The sequence below is a fragment of the Mauremys reevesii genome, linkage group 3 (assembly GCF_016161935.1).
Source record: "Mauremys reevesii isolate NIE-2019 linkage group 3, ASM1616193v1, whole genome shotgun sequence".
NCBI classification, from domain to species: domain Eukaryota; kingdom Metazoa; phylum Chordata; order Testudines; family Geoemydidae; genus Mauremys; species Mauremys reevesii.
In genome coordinates, this window is record NC_052625.1 from 181,135,020 (window position 1) to 181,152,803 (window position 17,784).

At 44.5% G+C, this 17,784-nt stretch overlaps 1 long non-coding RNA gene across 1 annotated transcript in view; it reads right to left on the reverse strand.

Annotated features, from left to right (window-relative positions):
* Window positions 1–11,536: 11,536 nt before the first annotated feature.
* Window positions 11,537–17,784, reverse strand: part of LOC120401485 — a 128,898-nt gene continuing 122,650 nt past the window's right edge. Inside the window, exons 5-7 of the long non-coding RNA XR_005596482.1 lie at window positions 17,017–17,120; window positions 12,021–12,107; window positions 11,537–11,647 (exon numbers count right to left, since the gene is read on the reverse strand). This is a non-coding gene — a long non-coding RNA (uncharacterized LOC120401485). The remainder of the gene's footprint in view (window positions 11,648–12,020; window positions 12,108–17,016; window positions 17,121–17,784) is intronic.

Genomic DNA, 17,784 nt, shown 5'->3' on the forward strand with positions numbered 1-17,784 from the left:
TCAGCAGCACAGGAGCGGGGCGGGTATTCATGAGCAAACAGAGACAAAGAACCATAATCTATTTAAACTGTGTCATAATCTGTAGTAACTCCATTGGTGTACATTGTTAGCACCTCAGAGAAGGAACCCTGCATTAGATTCTACTCTCACTTACTCCTGCATAATTTACATAGTAATTTACTCCAGATTTATGCAGTAGAATATAGTCCACGGTTCCTTTTTTTAGGTACTTACAATACAAAATTGGACCAAACACACAATTAAAAAACGGACTATGTTTTATGCATTTGCAAGGGGACAGAAAGGAAGTGGAATCATCTCAACCTTAACTATATACCTTTATGTTATTTATTCACATTTTATATGAAATACAGTGGGCCTCATTCAGTGGAAATTGCACCATCGATGAAATTGGTGGTGTTGCATTGACATTAAATGAGTGTAATGTGGAGTCCGTTATCTGCATTTACCTTTGTCTGAAATGAAGCATGGCAGAAGCATTTTCCCGCTCCATTTCCTTTTCAAGTCACTCCCAGCTAAGCTATCTCAACCAGATCCACTTTTCAGCCCTGGTCTACACTATGGGGTTAGGTTGAATTTAGCAGCGTTAGGTCGATTTTAAAATGAATGCGTCCACACAACCAACCCCATTCCATCGACTTAAAGGGCTCTTAAAATTGACTTCTGTACTCCTCCCTGGTGAGGGGAGTAGCGCTAAAATTGACCTTGCTGGGTCGAATTTGGGGTAGTGTGGATGCAAATCGAGGGTATTGGCCTCCAGGAGCTATCCCAAAGTGCTCCATTGTGACCACTCTGGACAGCACTTTGAACACTGATGCACTAGCCAAGTACACAGGAAAAGCCCCAGGAAATTCTGAATTTCATTTCTTGTTTGGTCAGTGTGGCGAACTCAGCAGCATAGGTGACCATGCAGTCCCCCCAGAATCGTAGAGCGTAGAATGTTTCTGTGCTTCCCCTATCATCTCCGTCCCTGAGGTTATCGCAGATTAGAAGGCGAAAAAAACACACTCACAATGACATGTTTTCCGAGCTCATGCAGTCCTCCCACACTGATAGGGCACATCTTAATGCGTGGAGGCATTCAGTGGCAGAGGCCAGGAAAGAATTAAGTGAACGTGAAGAACGGAGGCAGGTCGCGATGCTGAGGCTTATTGGGGAGCAAACTGACATGATGAAGCATCTGTTGGGGGAGCAAATGGACATGATGAAGCATCTGTTGGAGCTGCAGGAAAGCCAACAAGAGCACAGACCCCCGCTGCATCCACTGTATAACCGCCTACCCTCCTCCCCATGACCTCCTCACCCAGACACCCAAGAACATGGCGGGGAGGAGGCTTCGTGTACCCAGCCACTCCACTCCGGAGGATGGCCCAAGCAACAGAAGGCTGTTGTTCAAACGGTTTGATTTTTAGTGTGGCTACAATAAGCAATGTGGCCTTGTCCTTCCCTCCTCCCAGGCTACTTTGTCCGTTATCTCATTTTTTTAAATTAATAAAGAAAGAATGCAAGGTTTCAAAACAATAGTTACTTTATTTCAAAGGGGGGAGGGTGGTTGGCTTACAGGGAATTAAAATCAACAAAAGGGGTGGGTTTGCATCAAGGAGAAACACACACAACTGTCACACCGAAGCCTGGCCAGTCATGAAACTGGTTTTCAAAGCCTCTCTGATGCTCAGCATGCCTTGCTGTGCTCTTCTAATTGCCCTGGTGTCTGGCTGCTCACAATTGGATGCCAGGCGATTTGCCTCAACCTCCCATCCCACCGTAAACATCTCCCCCTTACTCTCACAGATATTATGGAGCACACAGCAAGCAGCAATAACAACGGGAATGTTGGTTGCGCTGAGGTCTGACCTAGTCAGCAAACACTGCCAGTGAGCTTTTAAATGTCCAAAGGCACATTCTACCACCATTCTGCACTTGCTTACCCTATAGTTGAACTACTCCTTACTACTGTCCAGGCTTCATGAGCCCTGGGAGCAAGGGGTAGGCTGGAGTAGGTGGTGCTGGCTGGGAGAGCAGCCTGAGGCAGAAGCCTCCAGCTCACATGATATTCCAGACAGGACTGAATCTCCATGAGATGAAACTTAAAGAAGAGAATGACCTGGAGTCTCTGGCTCCCATTCGGTGCTCTAAGAGGAGGATAGCTATGTCTGTCCAGGCACCCCTGATCAAACTCACCGAGGTCTGCCAGGAGCATGGAGTATGACAGCTATCAGTTCTACCGCACCGTCTGCCATGAAGGCAAGGAGCTGCTGCTGTGTAGCAATGCAGTACCGCATCTGCCAGCAGCACCCAGGAGACATACAATGACGGTGAGCTGAGCAGGCTCCATGCTTGCCGTGGTATGACGTCTGCACGGGTAACCCAGGAAAAAAGGCGCAAAACGATTGTCTGCCATTGCTTTCATGGAGGGAGGGAAGGAGGTGGGCTTGATGACATGTACCCAAAACCACCCGCAACAATGTTTTTGCCCCATCAGGCATTGGGAGCTTAACTGAGAATTCCAATGGGCAGCGGAGATTGTGGGAACTGTGGGATAGCTACCCACAGTGCACCGCTCTGTAAGTTGATGCTAGCCACAGTAGTGAGGACGCACTCTGCTGACTTAATGCGCTTAGTGTGGACATACGCAAAAGACTGTATAAAATCGGTTTCTAAAAATCAACTTCTGTAAAATCGACCTAATTTCGTAGAGTAGACATACCCTCAGCTAAGAACATATTGATGTCTCTGTTGCAGGGGGGGGGAGCTGATCTTTTTTTTAAAAAATGGAGTTAATTCTTAGGGATTAATCCTGTCCTCTGACCTGATAGTGAACTTGACCATTTATCTTGCAGAACCAACATGTAGCCTTTGAGCTACATAGCTGGCTTCACAAGATATATTGCAATTATGACATTTACAAAACAGCAGGGAGGACTGAAACTTCTCTATCAGTGTTACAAATGGTTCAACTCACATTGCAGTGTTTGCCAACAACTATCACAAAAAGACCACACTGTAACCACAGTTCTTTCCTATTATAAATAAGGAGGAAAATATGGTACCTCAGATCCCACTGAATGAATCATTGGCAAATGTTAACTATTTGAGGATGACCACTGTGACTGAGATCTTGATGTGATGTCACTATTAACCTAAGATCTGGATTTTCCTTAGTGGATTCTAGTAACTCTTTCAAAATAAGATGGACAATTTTTGGGAGGCACAATAGACCACAAATGACATCTTACCCAAACTTGCAGATGGCTTTGAGTGATCTCCCTTCTAATGGAAACCATTAACAAAATACCTTTAGTAGTGTCCTTTCAGAGTGGAAGATATTCCTTCTCTTTGAATTCATACTAGACTTTCCAAATTCTTTGGTCAAGTTTTTGCAGACTGCAAATAGCAGAGCTTTCCCTAGCCAGTTTTCATTTGTGACCTTACACCTCTTGAGATCTCTTCTAACTATTTACTATCTGTTGCGCAGTTGCAAATGTTTTTGTCATTATTTTACTGTATTTTATAGTATAGGAAAGGAATAGTGCAGCAATACTTCTTGTATTCTTTTAGGGAATAACCTGGGTTATATATGGCCAGTGGGAATATATACTAGAGGCAGCATATTTATTCTGCTAGCAAATGCCAAGTGATTGAACATTAGTGAAACAAAAGGCAAAGAATAACTTTCCCAGATTGTCAGATAGCTTTTACATCCGTAGCAATGCACTGAAGCTCACAGCAATAACTCTAACCAAGTTAGAGAAAAAGCACTAATGTTTGTATCTATTCAGGGCTGAACTACACGGGAAATCTAGGGTTCTGAATTTCCAGAATAATAATGTCAAGCTTAAGATTTTTATCCTCTTTCATTTGTACAGAACTCTACTCACTTTAGCAAAAACTCATTTAGTGTATGAGCTACATTTATTACACTTTCACTTATGAAGAAAAACATACAAGGCTAACTTCTTACCATAGAAACATGCATGCAACGTCCACTGAAGTCAATGGAAACTGAGTGTGCCTTTCTGAAGGCAGAATCTCATCTATCGTCAATAAAGTATAATTTTAATTAAATTATTATATATTTTTTAAAAAGCAACTGAGCACTTTCTTTGGTCATCCTCCTTCTGCACTCCCCTTGCTGCATCCTTCTGTGCTGCCATTTAAAATAGAAATCAGGAGGATATTAGGATACACTGGGTATGTAATGCCAATACACTGGGTGGGTTCCCAGCTCCAGGGATTGAACCTGGAACCTCTATTTATGATCCTCTACTGCCTTATCTAAAAGACCCTGTTGGCCAAGGCTGCAGTAGACTCATCAACCTCTAAGTTGCCTAGCCACCACCAGAGGGGGCGTGGCTTACAGGTTCTTCTCTCAGATATGAAAGTGGGTAGGGCACTGTATTCGAGGGTCAGGAAGTTACTTTTACATTGATGAGGTCAGTCTGGTGGCTAATTTACATGGAAGTTATTCTTTCATCTTTAGCCAGTAATAAGTCTTACTTAGTGGACACAGTTGCTTCCTGGGATGGAGGCGTAGGGGCCATTTCCTACTGAGGGTAAGTTTGTATTCTAAATAGAATGTAACTCCTTTATTTTACCATTAGTATTATATTGACAGATAATTTCTCTTCACTTATTGTTCCAAACTGATTAAGCGAAAAAATAAAAAAAATCATATTTAATTAGACACAAGTGAAAAAAAGTAGTTAAATGAAAATAACTCCCTGGAGGCTGCTCTGTCTTGTATCACCTTCCAGCAGTCCTAAGGGAGCCATTACATCAGCAGGGGGTTGTTAGGTTAACAGAATGCCCCAGCCAGACCTCTGTGCTATAGGAGCTGCTGTTTTGGCTCTGTGCCGAGTACTTCTACTATATAGCAAAGCTAATCCAGTGGCTAGATCTGTCATTTTCATTCATAGATTTGAAGGATTGACAGGACCATCATGATCATTTAATCTGACCTCCTGCACAACACAAGACAGAATTTTACCCAGCGATTCCTGCATTGAGCCAAATGTTTTGTGGGTGAGGTAGAGCATGTTTTAGAAAGTCATCCAGTTTGATTTAAAAGCTCACATACTGGAGAAGTTACCATAGCTCTTTCTAATCCATTCCAATGGTTTATTACCATCACTTAAAAAAACCCTCCAAAACAAAAATGAAAAACCAACCCTGTGTCTTAATTTCAGTTTGAGTTTTTCTAACTTCATTGTCCAGTTTTACATTGGATCTGATCTCTAGGTTTCTTTATCTTGGAAACAAAAGGCTATTTGACATATGACAGAGTGCAGAGTTCTCTTCCACTAGACTGTTTTCCAGTCTCATACATGTCTATTGACCACCATTTTTCTGGCCAAAGTTACTAGATACCCTTTAAAGCCTACTTATGCTGCTTCTTATGGTATGTCTACACTGCAGTCGGGAGGTGTGACTGCAGGATGTGTAGACATACTCGAACTGTCTACACATGTAGACATACCTGAGCTGTGTAGCCCTGGTAGTGTGGACTGTGGCATGAGCCAGCCAGGGTCTTGGGTGGAGTTGCACTCAGGAGGCTAGCCCATGCTCCTGCTGCTGTGGCTACACTGCTACTGTTACTCAAGCTAGCTTTGATCTAGCTAGATCACACCTCCTGATTGCAGTATAGACATACCCATAGTTACCACTAGAGGTCACTCTTGGACGAGGCAGAACACTCCTTTTTTCTAGTAGCAGTGTGTGTTGCTTCTACAATTCACCTGCTACAGGGATGAAGAGAATGAGGTTCTAACTAGTGACTGGAACCAGTTCTTATTATCATTAGGTTGCCAGGCTGACTCAGTTTGTCTCCTTCATTACCATGAGCTTGTTTGTAGTACAAATCAATCAGGCTAGGCATAGTCTGTGAAGAGGCAATCATAGGAGGGGACATAATAATAAGAGGATATAATTACACAGTTTATAGCCGTCCTCGGAATCAAGGGCAACCTCATTCTTTGGCTGGATGGAGGTTTAGAGGTTTATGAAAGTAGAAATAAATGTGTTTCCTCAGCTCTTGCTACCACTTTGATGTAGAAATTGAGAGGAATACCAGGGAGGCGGCTGTAACTCTGAGCCAAAATGATCAATTACACCAATATCCCTTGAAGTCAGAATGATATTTAAATAGAATTAATTTACAATTTAGTTGTTAAGAAATAATAATTTGAGGGAATAATTTTTCAAACAGTACCTAAAAGACTAATAGTCAATTGATAATGGTTCATCTAAAATTCTGATGTGTTTCCAATTTCTTTAATGAATCAACAAACTGGCAAGAATTTTTCTTAATAATATCATAAAATAGTGATTTGTTGTTTTTTCTGGATAGTTTCCACTGAGTTTAAAAAATGGAGTTTCCTGGGTACTATGTAAGAATCAGATCCTTTCAAAAAGAACTTTCATTTTACAACCGTTAAAATGGCCATGATTTTAGGGGAAGAACACATGTTTTCCTTGCACAAATGTAATTTTAAAATCAAATTAGGTGCCACGATTGCTTGTCTTTCTTTGTTACTTGTAGATGATTAAGTAAATTAATTCAGACTTCTCACCTATAGTTCAGGGCCATGGAGCACACTAAAAAGCATATTAGTTTTTATTTGCAATGGTTAGTGGCAAAGAGCTCACTTTGTGTCATAAAGCAGCCATAATAAATTAACCCAAATCAGCAGGCTTCGCTTTTCAGGCAATACTAGACTAGTGGAGCAGAGTAATATGCATACATTTCACATTTATGCGAGGCTCTAGGAAATAATGGAAAAACCAAAACAATGTGTCCTCTGGAGATTGCCTGCCAATTCAATGAACTTTGGAGACCTCAGACATCACTCTATTGATAGGGCAGGTATTTTACATATCCATCCTATAGTATGATATGATATATTATGATGATTATGTGTAACACCTGAGATGTTCTAGGCCAGTGGTCACCAAACTGTGGGGCGCCCACCTTAGGGGTGTGTGGAGGAACGTACAGGGGCGGGGAGATGTGCGGCAGGGGTGGGCCAGCCCCCCCGGGGGCAGGGAAGGAATATCACCCATCCCCATCTGCCCCCAGACCAGCTCCGACCCCTGATTCAGCCCCACTCTGCCCCCTGCTCCGCCCCCAGCCCAGCTCTGCCCTCATTCCCTCTCCACCCCTAAGCCAGTTCTGCCTCTAGTCCCAGCTCCTCCCTCATCCCTAGTTCTGTCCCCAGCTCTGCCTTCTGCCCAAGCTCCTCTGCTGAGCCAACTGTGCAGTAATGGGGTGGGGGAGTATGGACAGATTCCATTACTAGTAAGAGAGGGCACAACAGGAAAAGTTTGGGCATTACTGTTCTAGGTACATTGCAGATAGATATCAAGAGAGGATCTAAACTGCAAAGAGCTTTCCATTTAAGTAGATAGTGTACATAGGAGTATGTCTACACTGCGGGATTATTCTGATTTTACAGAAACTGATTTTTGGAAACAGATTGTATAAAGTCGAGTGCAAGCGGCCACACTAATCACATTAATTTGGCGGTGTGCATCCATGTACCGAGGCTAGCGTCGACTTCCGGAGCGTTGCACTGTGGGTAGCTATCCCATAGCTATCCCATAGTTCCCGCAGTCTCCCCCGCCCACTGGAAATCTGGGTTGAGATCCCAGTGCATGATGGGGCCAAAAATTTGTTGCGGGTGGTTATGGATAAATGTCGTCAGTCAATCCTCCCTCCGTGAAAGCAACGGCAGACAATCATTTCGCGCCCTTTTCCCTGGATTGCCCGGGCAGACACCATAGCACGGCAACCATGGAGCCTGTTCAGCCTTTTTTCACTGTCACCGTATGTCTACTGGATGTTGCTAACAGACGCGGTACTGCAGCACTACTCAGCAGCATCCCCTTACCTTTTGCAAGTTGACAATGACGGTTACCAGTCATATTGTACCGTCTGCTGCTGTCATGGGTGCTCCTGGCCGGCCTTGGTGAGGTCGGTCGGGGGGTGTCTGGACAAAAATAGGAATGACTCCCCAGGTCATTCTCTTCTTTAAGTTTTGTCTAATGGAGAGTCAGTCCTGCCTAGAATATCAGGCAAGCCTACTAAAGAACCAGAGAGGCAAACAGCCGCTCTGGGTCAGAGCCCCAGACATCCTGCAGAAATGATGAGCTGAATGCCATTCTAGGGGGTGCCCCTGCAACAACGCCATCCGTTGCTTCCCTCCTCCCCCACCCCTCCTGGGCTACCGTGGCAGTTATCCCCCCATTTGTGTGATGAAGTAATAAAGAATGCATGAATAAGAAACAACACTGACTTTATTGCCTCTGCAAGCAGAGATCAAAGCGGGGAGGGGAGAGCAGCCTCCAGCTACTATGATATTCCAGGCAGGAGTGAATCTCCATTAGACAAAGCTTAAAGAAGAGAATGACCTGGGGAGTCATTCCCATTTTTGTCTAGGTGCCCCCAGCCGACCTCACCAAGGCCAGCCAGGAGCAACGATGATGGATATCAGTCATACTGTACTGCCTGCCATCTGCAAGGCAAGGGAAGGGAAGGGGATGCTGCTGTGTAGCGCTGCAGCACCGCGTCTGCCAGCAGCATCCAGTAGACATACGGTGACATTGAAAAAAGGTGAGAAAGGATTTTTTTTCCTTTGCTTTCACGGAGGGGAGGGGGGAACAATGACATATACCCTGAACCAATGTTTTTGACCCTTCAGGCTTTGGGAGCTCAGCCAAGAATTCAAATGGTTTTCAGAGAGTGCGGGAACTGTGGGATAACTACAGTCATCAGTCGCCCCTCCTTCCGTGAGCATCCATTTCATTCTTTGGCTTTCTGGTACCCTTGTCTCAGCTCCTTAAGTTTCAGCACTGTGTTGAGTCCCTGTTGTGGCCTCTGTCCATCATAGCCTTGGAGATTTTTTCAAATATTTTGGCATTTCGTCTATTGGAACGGAGTTCTGATAGAACAGATTCATCTCCCCATACAGACATCAGATTCAGTATCTCCCGTACAGTCCATGCTGGAGCTCTTTTTTGATTCTGGGACTTCATGATCACCTGTGCTGATCAGTGCTCCACGCTGGGCAAACAGGAAATGAAATTCAAAAGTTCGCGGGGCTTTTCCTGTCTACCTGGCCAGTGCATCCGAGTTCAGATTTCTGTCCACAGCAGTCACAATGGTGCACTGTGGGATATCTCCCGGAGGCCAACACCGTCAAATTGTGGCCACACTAACCCTAATTCGAAATGGCAATTCCGATTTCAGTGCTACTCCCCTTGTTGGGGTGGAGTACAGATATTGATATTAAAAGCCATTTATATTGAAGTAAAGGGTTTCATTGTGTGGACGGGTGCAGGGTTAATTCGGTTTAACGCTGCTAAATTCGAGATAAACTCGTAGTGTAGACCAGGCCTTAGAAAGAGGAATGGGAAAGCCACAACAAAAAGCAGTGTGAATGGATGCTAAAAACAAACACATGAATGCTTGGAGCTTGCATTATGTACAAGATGGTTTGTACCAATATCTTTGGGCCAAATCCAGAGCCACTGAATTAATTGAGAATTTGCTATTGACTAGACATTTCATTTCCAGAGCAACATTCCTAGTATTGGCTACCCCATCTCCCTTAAATAAAATCTGCAGCAACAACCAAGTACCTTACACAGAGCTGGGAGAAGATCCAGAGACTGCAAAAAGTCCACTAGGGACATCACTATTGCCAGTCTATTTTAAGTGAAAAGTGATCAAATACCAGTGAGGGGGGTAGTACAAAATCCTAATATAAGATAGGATCATGACCTTTCGTAGCATTTTACCTGAAATACTGGCCCTCAAAATTTGTACTTGTTGAAATGACATCGCAGGGCATAAAAATGCTAGTACTGTGCAATTAGGTTTTTCCTGTGGTCACCAGAAAATAGGCTATAGGACTAGATAAACTACTGTTAATTCCCAATGTTCTTGCTCCATTGGAAAACAGTATTTGGCCTTGTAAGGGTCCGGTGTGGGGGCTCGGCCCTCTCAGGCGCGGCTGGGAGCCAGGCCGCCTCACTACATGCGTCTGCGATCAGCGGCGCGGTCTGATAGGACAAAGGACAGTCAGGGCTCGGGCCCTCAGGCAGGGGCTGAGCCGGAAATTAGTCTCTTTAGCCCAGGCCCTGGCTCAGGGCGGGCACCAAACGGTAAGGTAGGGCTCAGGCCCGCAGGCAGTGGCTGAACAAACAATCAGTTCAGTATCTAAACCCCGGCCCTCAGTCAGGGCGGGCAGCAAACCGCTCCAAGGCCGAGTCCCAGTTCTCAGGCAGGGGCTGAGCGAACAGTCAATACTTTGGCCCGAGCCCTAACTCAGGGCGGGGCGACAGCACTACAGTTCAGGGCTCAGACCCTTAGGCAGGGGCTGAGCAAACAAACAGTATATAAGCCCGGGCCCTTGGGCAGGGCGGGGCAGCAAGCAGTTCAGGGCTCAGACCCTTAGCATTGGAGTGCGGGGGAGACTGCCACCCGTGAGTGGGGGTGACAGGGGGGACACAGGCCCACCCACTCCACTGCGTCCGAGCCTGGGGCCCTAACAGTGGCAGGCCGTCTATTGCTGTGTCAGTGGGGAACCTGGCCGCAACACACTGACATTGGTTCGGGGTCTCCTGCAGCCAGACTAGGGTCGGCTACCCCCGGGCCACTTCCAATCTCCTCCTCTATTGGTACCTGTGTATCACCAGCGTCTTCCGCAGTGTCCCACACCATGGGCTCCTCAGGATACTGAGCGCTGGGTAAGCGGGGCCGTTCCTCAGGATACCGGGCGCGGGGAAGTTCAGGCAGCTCCTCAGGATACCGGGCGAGGGGAAGCTCAGGCAGCTCCTCCGGGTAGCGGGTTCGGGGAAGGCCCGGCCAGTCCTCCTCAGGGTAGCGAGCACGGGGCAGGCTCGGCCCAGCGGGAGCTAGGGCACCAGAGTCTGTCTTGTCCGGCGGCCAGCGGTCAACTGAGCGCTGGGGTTGAGCTTTTATACTTCCTGTCCTGCCCCTTGACTTCTGGGGGGCGGGAACAGGTGGTGGTGGCTCCGCCCACTTTGGCGTCTGTTCTGGCTCGGCCCTCTCAGGCGCGGCTGGGAGCCAAGCCACCTCACTACAGGCCTCTATTCTTAAAGAGCTAGAATAAAGTAACAAAGCTTTCATCTGATTAGTTACTTGAAAGGGACAGGTGAAGTAGTGATAACTATTACTACTCTTTAAAGAAGTAGCTCTTCTTTAAAATAAAGGTAATATATTTTACTACATATTTGCAATTAAATTTCTGAAAGATACAATACACACTTTAATATTCTGATAAGTTAGCCAGTCAGATTCTCAGCTGGTGAAAATCAGGATAGTGCCACTGAAGTCAATGGGGCTATCCCAGTTTACACCAGCTGAGCATCTGGCTCAATATATTTAAATAGAGCTTTTATTTTTCTTCTGATTAAATTAGAATTGGGATTCCACCAAAATCAATACAGTGTTTCAAAGTTAATCTAGTCAGTGTTATCTAGAGCCAATCTCCATGTGGCGAGCCATTTCCAGTATGATCATCCTGTTAACTATGTTGAGATCCTTGGCAAGTAATCCTCATTAACTTTGATTTGGACCATCACAAATAGCAAAATATAGCAAAACCTAAAACAAGAAAAGTGAATGATGAACATTCACATCAGTTTATTTTAAGGAACTAAAGGCATTCATAGCAAAGAAAATGATATTCTAATTTTCATTTGATTCACATGTGTATGAGAGTCATGCACATACCGTATATTGATGGGAGAGTAACAGAGATTCTAGCTGAAACTTTCACAAAACTCTAACCTTGCTGAAATCAAAGTGGATTCAGGGTTCTATTGTTGCTTGAGCAGCAGCCCATGTTCATGATTTCATAGCAAACCTGGCTAGGCTATTTATAAAGCTCTCCCTCCTTCCATCACACACCTCAGTTATCCCCTACTCATTTAACTACTCTTTTCTCTGGCCAGGTGGCAGGACACCTCAAACTTACTTTGTTTTCAGAACTCAATGACCCTCCGCTGTCCTTCTCCCTTCTGCGGTTGCATCTTTAGGTGTTCTCATGTATGTTCTCTTCCATCTAGAGTAAGGGCCACAAAATAAGAGCTGCTGCCTCCCAATCCGAAATGTCTCTCGACATTTTAGGATGTTCTCCTTCCACCACCCTCTCATTAGGGCAGCAAGAGAAGAGAAACTTCCAGTGCAACCATGCTGAGAATAAGGTTACAGGGGATCCATAGCCGGTAGTGTTGTACAAAACTACGGAACACATCAACACCCATTTGAACCATGCTGTAGGGATTATGGTGGATCCCAGGTAGTACATGGTTCCTTTAGACCCAACATTTACAATGGGATAGGTCAGTTGCCAGTTCCTACAACTGGTTCCTGAAACATAAAATTTGTGTGACCCATGTGAGTTGAATCATAATGGTTTTGCCCCAGCCCTAGAAAAGCCATTTCATAGAACACAAAGTGAACTGTTTGTGGGAGACTAAGTGATACCCAGAAAGCAGTAATGATCATTCACAGATTTTAAAGCCAGAAGGGGCTGTTATGATCATCTAGTCTGACCTCCTGCATAACACAAGCCACTCACATTATCCAAATTGTGAAATATCCTGTTAAACTGCCCGCTCAACTATGGAAGAATACACCCTAGGGAAAAACAAAGTAGTTAGGAAATAATAAATTACCACTTGAGAAGAAAATGTGGATAGGATGAAAGTGTTAGAACATGTGTGCAAGATGAAAGGATTTCTTAAGTGCAGATGTTTCTACTGGCAAAGCAATCTATTCACAGTCAAATAATTTTTTATTAGAATAAAAAGTTGCAATACTTCAGATTTATGGCTGCCACAATGGTGCCTTAAAGTGACCATGGACGTGGGTATTGTTCTATCTGCACTCATAAGCTAAGCAGAGTCATGCAGAGCCAGAGTTTGGATGGGACTCTAGTTTCAAGATGAATTAGAATAGTTCTCACCTAAGGACTATCTATGGATGATACTGCAGGAAGTTTTGTTGATGATCCAATGGGGGTCCCTCTTCCTTCTTGTCTGGCTTACAATGTTACTTACTTAATATTATTTGCACTCTGCCCTCCCAGTACACCTGCAGCTGGGCCAGGCAACATCTAGCCCTATGTTTGTAAAGCACTCTGGGATTCTTCTGGATAAAAGGTGCCATATACATGTTAGCCTATTATCATTAAAATAATTTGGCTAAAGTGTGAGCCCTTCAAGCCAGGCCTGTAATGAGTAGGGAATTTGGGCTTGGGTAAGAATAAGGCACAGCCAGAGAAAACCTGGTAGATATGACCCTGGGATAGGAGAGAGGTTTTGATAAAGTGCTGGCTGAAAGCAGCTTGGAACTGCGAGCAAAGACATTTCCTCCTGTTTCCTAATATGTTCAGGGAAACAGAACTTAGTCCATTCTTTGCAAATAAAAAGGGATGCATCAAAGAAATACCTGACTCCATCATCAATTTCTCCTCCTAATGAAAACACTAGACCCTGAAAACTGGCTAACTGCTCAGGTCAAAAATGGATAACAGCAAATTCAATAACTTTGTATCTGAGTATTTGCTTCTCTACAGCAGAATTTTCACAACCCTCTATCCCGTATGTTTTGGAGTCCCATGTCAATATAATGCTGCTTCTCAATATAACTGTGCTCAGTGGCCCCATGTAGGTCTGGTATTTTGGCATCCTTACTAACATGAACAAGGAAATTACAATTTTTGACATCATTCCCTAAGGTCAAGCCTGAGGAACACAGTGCCAGAAATTGTATTTTGCTGGCAGAAGCTGGTACTGCCTATAACTCGGTTTTGGGTGCTGAATAAGCAGGCATTGCTAGGTTAGATTATGTCATGATTTCTGGATAATGTAAGTAGTGTTCACCTCTAGTTTAAGTATAGTGCACTCTTGTCTGCTAGAAGCAGAGTATGAGGATATGCGGTTTAATTTTATATTTCAGTCTCTTCCACATTTTAACAATATATGCAGGCTCCTCACCTTTACACAATTTTCTCACAGTGTGATTATAAGAATATGCAAACCACTGAGCAATGATGCCATGAAGACCACAGGCATAGTACATGACACACTCATACACTCCTGGACCCCAACTTTACACTCCTGCCTGAAGAAAACATCTGGCTAAGTTGCTCTGATTTTCCTTCTACAAGGCACAAAACCCAGTTACCACTCTAGGACTCTGAGAAGCTTTTACTAGAATCAGGCTGCTCAGGCATGGTTTCCACCTTGCAAAAGTGTGGCAAGGTTAGATTTGTCCTGACCAGCTAAGATGGACTCTGATCTGAAAGCAAAAGGGAGGTAGAGGGGGAATAAGATGGGGATGGAAACTGACATTCCAGTGAGGAAGGGGATAGCAGGAATATGAAGGTCACAGGGATTGCCATGGTGATGTCTGCTCTGGTCATAACATGCTTCAGGATCAGAAGGGCCTGTGACACATTGGTAAATTCTTGGTGATTTGTAACCCAAACCAGCCAAAATGGATCATTTTGGCAAAGCAGCTCCATCTGGTGTGCCCACAGGCAAAGTAGGTATGTCTATGCAAACATGGCTTGTGCCTGAAGTCTTTTCCACCAGTTCATCACTACATGTCAGGGGAGAGTTCATTCACTTACAGAAGCCTCTTCCCTGAACTTGCCATGCTGACAGGAGAGGTAGCAAAGAGCTTAGCAGCTCAGATCAGCTCCCTTTCTGTGAGAAACACAGACAGGACAATACCTCTGCTCCTCCTCCCCATGCCGCGGGGCTGGTGAAGAGCTCTTGTAGCTGCTCCTCAGGGGAGAGGGGATCCCATGGCAGCCTCCCCACCCCTCTGCCCAGCCTGGGAGAGGGGGGTGCAGAACCCCAGGAGGAGCAGAGGTGAGGTTCACACTCCCTGACACTACGGGAGGGAGAAGAGAAGAGAGCCTGTATTTGAACTATAGGAAGCAATCCAGGGAAGGAGCAGTAAGGCCTGGGAGAATAAAGACCTGAACTGCTGGGTCAAGGGTCGCTCATTAAATCCAAGCTCCCCTCCAGGTGCAGCCTCTGGCTAACTGGCATCTCTTGCCTATATTCACCCCTCCAGGGCTAATGTGAGGGTGTATGTCCAGTCACATCCCGATCCCATGCATGTAAATTGCACAATTTCTATTGACTTCGGTAGGGCCAGCATTTCACCCAAGTGGTCTAACCCAGCACCAAACAAACCTGCCAACCATCACAAGAAATGCTGACCATGAGAAATGAAAATCTGACCTCCATAGCATGTGTGACAATAAGTATCTGTATCAATTGCCTGTTTTGATCTGTATCCAATATGTGATTTATGCCCTTGATTTCAAAGATTGTGGGTTAAACCAACAAAAGGGGCTGAGGAGTCTCCCCATATTCAGATATGTTCATCACCCTCACCTATAAGGAAGATACAGCCATTGATCAATAATTGTAACCCATTAAGACTGAGTTGGTCTAACCAATGGAGTAGTCATCACAGGGACATCGGCTATGATAAATCTCATTGGATGCTCCAGCCAACCCAGAGAAATCAGCCCAAGGAACCTTTATGCCTCAACCCAGAAATAAAGAAAATGATTGAGCAATATGGCAATGACGCCCTATGGAAAGTGCTTCTCCTTCTGAAAAATTTCACAGAGAAGGGAGCTATGAGGCTAGAGAAAAAAACATTGGGGCATGCTATCAGCTAATTTAAGGGTTGATCTCTTAGCAGTCCAAGAGAATGTGAGTGGGTTCCATTCTGTTCCAGCCTATCTAATTTAGCTTGTACTAAAGCATAAGATTAAATTAAACTAAACTAAACTAACATGCAGGTTATTGGTTGTTTTCAAATCCTTTTCTTCTTATGCTTTGTTCCAACTGTGAAATAAGAATGCTTTATTTAAGAAGGCTGTGGTCAATGTCACTGGTCACACGTTCCTGAGGGGAGGATCAAGCAGGTCACCCAAACTGAGATAAGTCTGCAGGGTAATAAGTGGCTGATAAACACAGTTGAGTGACCCTAGGTCCAATCAAAGGGTGGGAGAAACACAAGATTGCATCTCAGGACAGATAACAATATGGACAAAGAGAGTCCAGCAGAGGGCAATGAAAATGATTAGAGGGCTGGGGCACATGACTTATGAGGAGAGGCTGAGGGAACTGGGGTTATTTAGTCTGCAGAAGAGAAGAGTGAGGGGGATTTGGTAGCAGCCTTCAAATACCCGAAGGGGGGTTCCAAAAAGGATGGAGTTAGGCTGTTCTCAGTGATGGTAGATGAAAGAACAAGAAGCAATGGTCTCAAGTTGCAATGGGGGAGGTCTAGGTTGGATATTAGGAAACACTGTTTCACTAGGAGGGTGGTGAAGCACTGGAATGGGTTACCTAGGGAGGTGGTGGAATCTCCATCCTTAGAGTTTTTTAAGGCCCGACTTGACAAAGCCCTGGCTGGGATGATTTAGTTGGTATTGGTCCTGCTTTGAGCAGGGGATTGGAATAGATGACCTCCTGAAGTCTCTTCCAACCCTAATATTCTATGATAAGGGCAAGAGGCCTAGCATCTGAGGGAGTCCACTCAGAGACACGAGAAATGGGGTGGAGGTGCGGCCAGCCCCATAACTGAGAAGCACGCCTAGTGCAAACTGCCCACTCTCATCCCATCTATTCCAAATATCATAGCGTTGAAATGTCGTATTGATAGCCTTTCTCCCCACCCCAAAAACAACTTTCCAACTCACATTAATGGCTGGGAGACCCTTGGTGAATAACTGAGTGTGATAAATGAGTGGTGGGGGGGGCGTTTATGAACACCCAGCCAGCCAGTTAGCATTAAAATCCCTCTTGGTGTCTGTTCTCTGCTTGCTTTACCTGTAAAGGGTTAACAAGCCCACAGGTAAAAAGAAAAGGAGTGGGCAGCTGACCAAAAGAGCCAAAGGGAAAGCTAGAACTTTTGAATTTGGGAAAGAAACTTACCCCGTGTCTGTTGTTCTCTGGGCTGCAGGGACAAGGAGCAGCAATGCTATAAGCAGAAATGTTGTGTAAGCTTTTAACCAAGTATCAAAAAGTATCTTCCATACCTAGAAGAAATAATTTGGATAGGGAATGTTTAGCTAGACGTTATCAGGTTTGTTTCTTATTTTGACTTGTGGATCTCCTCTGTGCTAACCCCAGATGCTTTTGTTGCATATAACCTTTAAGATGAAACCCTAAGAAAGCTGTTTTGGGTGTTTGATTTTTGTAATTGTTTCTTTTAAGATCTAGCAAAAAGCCTAAGTTCCAGATGTAATTTTTTCCTTTTTGTTTTTAATAAAATTTACCTTTTTTAAGAACAGGATTGGATTTTTGGTGTCCTATAAGGTTTGTGCATGTTGTTTGATTTGCTGCATCTCAGCAAATCCAGAGGGAGGAATTCCCAAGTGCTCCTTCCTGGCTTCAAAGGGTTTTTTTTTGCATTTGTGTGGTGACAGCATTTACGAAGCCAAGGTCAGAGAAAAGCAGTAGCCTTGAGAATGTAATACAAGCCTGGAGTGGCAAGTATTAATTTTTAGAATCCTTGCGGACCCCCACCTTCTGCACTCAAAGTGACAGAGAGGGTATTCAGCCTTGATACTGACTTTTTCAAATTACTGAGTATGTGAATGAAAATAAAAATGTCAAAGATCATATACCACAAAATAGATTTTGTTCATTTATTTTCACATTATACATTTAGACTTTGTTTTCTGATAATTCATCCTTCAA